We start from the raw sequence: 4017 nt of genomic DNA, 5'->3' as shown, positions 1-4017 counted from the left end.
TGTGCAGCTTTCTCTTCAAGAAGCAGATTTCCTAAAGCAGTATGCTTGTCACAAGCTGCTTGTGTTGGGTTTTTTGGGGTCCCTTCTGGGGAGTGGAAAGTTCCTGTGGGAAGACAGGCAAGCACTGTGCTCTGATAGGGCTGCTTTGACTGAGAAGGGTTTCCTGCCACCCAAACGATGTTATGTTGCTTTATGGAAAACCAAGTGCTCATGAGCCCCAGAGATGGATTGATACCCCTGGACTGGCCCCTGCCCTTGGTAGGCTATTTCATGTCACAGACCAGGGTCATTTCTGAGCCCTCTTGGTCTCTCCATAGGTTGTAGAGTATCCGGAGTACTTGGATCTTCGCCCATACATGTCTCAGGCAGATGGAGAAGCACTCCTCTACTCCTTATATGCTGTCCTGGTGCACAGTGGTGTCAGCTGTCATGGAGGACACTATTTCTGCTACACAAAGGTAAAAGAGCAACTTCCTTCCCAATGGGGAAAAATGTGTGCTGGGGAAGAGAAACTTTCCTGTCAGTGTTACTGACAGCCAAAGGTTTGGGGCAGAAGGCCTCCTTAGTGGCTGGACTGCATTTGTTTTGACATGCTCTCGGTTTGGCAGTTTCCTACCTGTGTTTTTGGAGAGAAACCATGGAGAGATCCTTGCCTTTTTTTTACAGGCCAGCAATGGATTGTGGTACCGGATGGACGATGAATCTGTGCAGCTGTGTTCCATTGACACAGTTCTCAGGCAGCAAGCCTACCTGCTGTTCTATGCCAGGTAATAACCAGGATTCAAATATGTTCAGAATACATTTCCTTTGCCTCATTTGCAGTTGTGCTTCTCACCTTCCTGAGGGTTTTTCTCATCAAATGAAATTACTACCTGCATCATTCAGTGCTGTCAAATCTGAACTACTCCGTGTCTGTCCTTTCCTGGGCTTCAGGCTGCGGCCCGGATGGAATCTGCTACTTGCCTGGTCTCTGATGTTGACTCTTGTAGATAAGAGGACTTAAAGAGGACCTCCAGGAAAGATGGGGAGGCACCATTTGTCAGGGAATGTAGTGACAGGATGAAGGCTATCAGTTTTCAGCTAACAGAGGGCAGGTTTACATTAGATATTGGGAAGGAATTCTTTGCTGTAAGGGTGCTGAGACACGGGCACAGGTTGCCACAGCATCTGTGGGGGCCCCATCCCTGGAAGTGTTCAAGGCCAGGTTGGACAGGGCTTGGAGAAACCTTGGAATAGTGGAGGGTGTTCCTGCCCACCACAGCGGGGTGGAACAAGATAAAGTTAAAGGTCCCTTGCAACCCAAACAAGTCTGTGAATTTATGAAATGGAGGCTGTGGGAGGTATAGAGATGAGGTTTTTGTTGGGACAGAGGCAAACTTGGTGGGAAGACCCTAGCTGAGTTTCCCATTAGTGTCCTTGGTTAAGTCTCCTCTCTGTCATAGAAGCCTTTCTGAGAAAATGACTGAACCCCAGAGGAGGTTGCAACAACAGCTCTAAACTGAGATCCCTCTTTTGTTTTTCTCCAGATGCTCTGATCTGAGAATTGGAGAAAGGCCTTCTTCCTCACTGGCACCATCACATGCCCCTTCCTTCCTCAGTCAGTGTGTGGCCAGCAGCAAGCAGGCGGGCTCTGTTGGACCACAGGGTCTGACTGGTAGGACTAAGGTAACTTTGGGGTCATGGGTCAGGGCATCAGAGGAAGAGTGGATTTCTTTCTGGGATCTCAGCATTTCTCTTTTGTCCCTCACACACCGCACCTTTCTTCACAGCCACAACGCTGCTCCCTCTCAAAGCATCCCACCTGGATCCATCCCTTTTGTGCGCCTCTGGCCTTTTGGTCTTAGTAGCCCTCCAAAGGAGCCTTTTGGAGGCCCCAAACTGTCCTGTCCCAGAACTTGTAGGGGTTCCCCACTGCTCTGATCCTTTCAGGAGAAAAGGGCAGGAACTCTCCACAGCTCTCTTGGCAGGGCATGAAGGACACTGGCAGGGAGCGGTCCCGGAGCAGATTCCCTCTGTGGGGCAGGGATCTCCGCAGCTGGTCTGGGGACACCACAGACTGTGATGACGCTTCAGAGAGAAGAACTGGTCCTCCAAGTCGTGACCGTGGTCCTAGGGATAGCACAGCTGCAAGGCCTTCCAAGAGGATCTGCCGGTGGGCTCCCGCTCCCAGGGCTGCTCAGGAGCAAACCTTGCTGAGGCAGAGGGAGCCAAGCAGATCTGTGCGGGGAACTTACAACCTTGGCAGCCGGTTTGTGCAGTACACAGACTGTGACCGCTCACTGCGGAAGAGAAAGAGGGAGAGAACAAGTCCTCCACGTTGTGACCAAGTCTTAGTGAATACTGCAGTTCCAGGGCCCTCCAAAGCCAGCTCCAAGCAGGCTCTCATGCTCCGGGCTGCTCGGGAGCAAACCCGACAGAGGCAGAGAGAGCAGAGAAGATCAACATGGCGGGGCTGTGATTGCCACAGACAGTTTGGGCAGCACACAGACTACCGCCCTTCAGAGAAGAAGAGGAGGGTTTCCACGCCCCAGAGATTCACGTCAGACAAGCATTCAGGGCACTCTGGCAATGATGGCGTTGGATTATGGCCCTGGCTCAAGCAGAACGGAAGACTAGCACTGCGTTTATTAGCCAAGGCATCCTTGTTTTCGACACGCCTTCTCAGACCTGAGTGAATGATTTATCTAAGTAGATGAGAGTTATAATAATATAGAAATATTATTAGAAATATAGACATATATATGGAAATATAGAATATATATAGAGAGAAATATATATAGAAATATAGAAATATATATAGAAATATAATATGGAAATTTAGAGAGAAGTAATACTTTATAATACATTATTACATGTTATATATATTCAGCAATAGATAGTAATGTTATAAGAAATATTATTAAAATAATAAAATAATAAATACTAAAATACTGTAATCAGAATTATTTATTCCACGTTGTAGATAATTTTAGCTACAAACATAGTGCAGTATTTGGAAGCAGTGTTGAAGCAATTATATTAAAGCTAAGAAAACAAATATTAAGTAGAGATTGATGGTACCCCTGCCAAGGGCCATGGGCAAATCGCTTTCTCTCAGGCTCAAGGAGTAACCTTGATGGCTGTCCCCACCCAAGGGAGGAATCCCCACACACACTCCAAGACGGAGCTGTTAGAAGTCCCTCCCATTAAAATCTGGGAACAGGGCTTTTCTAGTGTAAAGTGACGGAGTGCCAGTCAAGTGTTGCTCAGGGAAGCTGTGCCAGCTGGAGCTGGATGCTCTGCCTAAGCAGGGATATAGCAGCTCCAGCTGTGTCTTGTTTATGACTTGTCAGTGATGGCTTGAGCAAGGATGGTCTGCTGATCACTGATAGGAGTGAGCAAGGAGGGTCTGCTGTTTTTAGTGTTGAAGAATGCTGAGACCAGCTTGGCCAAACTCTCAGACCCACTACTGGAGCCCAAAATGTCAGGCAGGATAAATCAAACTCTCAAATACTATTTTTAGTACTAGGAAGCAGGTAATACTTTATTTCATGGGGGATCACTCCTCTAAAGATGCGCGTGCAAGTTCAAAACTTTTCACAATTTACACATTTTACCAAACAAAGAAATTAATGTTCATGGGCTATAAATGGCATAATTCAGTTCATTAATTAGTATTCTATCTTAGTTATTGATTTCTTGCCTCTCATGCTATTAGTCCATGTTTTAGGTGCTTTCATTATTTCTCCCAGATAGACAGGGTTTCAGTACAATTGCCAAATTGTCTTTGTTAGTTCCTTCTTTGTCTCAGGGTTCTGCAAAATTTATGTCCTTTTGGTACATAAATTCTGCATTCCTTGTGTCCCATTTCAGCAATATCTCTCTTCCCCAGGTCTGAGATCATTGAAGCATATCAAGGTTGATTATAGTTTTTTTAACAAAACTCAAAGTTTCAGTAATTTTCCCGAGCTGCATTCCCACTGTAGAAGCTTATGATAAAACCTTACTAAATGCTGGCTATAGTGGGGTATCACAGGG

At 46.4% G+C, this 4017-nt stretch overlaps 1 long non-coding RNA gene across 1 annotated transcript; it reads left to right on the top strand.

Annotated features, from left to right (window-relative positions):
* Positions 1 to 426: 426 nt before the first annotated feature.
* Positions 427 to 2045, top strand: LOC135406405 (uncharacterized). Its single transcript, XR_010426247.1, has 4 exons — positions 427 to 458; positions 667 to 767; positions 1527 to 1665; positions 1968 to 2045. It is a non-coding gene; the product is annotated as an uncharacterized LOC135406405 (long non-coding RNA).
* The last annotated feature ends 1972 nt before the right edge of the window (positions 2046 to 4017 follow it).

The sequence above is a fragment of the Pseudopipra pipra genome, chromosome W (assembly GCF_036250125.1).
Source record: "Pseudopipra pipra isolate bDixPip1 chromosome W, bDixPip1.hap1, whole genome shotgun sequence".
Taxonomy (NCBI): domain Eukaryota; kingdom Metazoa; phylum Chordata; class Aves; order Passeriformes; family Pipridae; genus Pseudopipra; species Pseudopipra pipra.
Note: the sequence above shows the minus strand (reverse complement) of the source record. Positions and strands in the feature narration are given on the sequence as shown.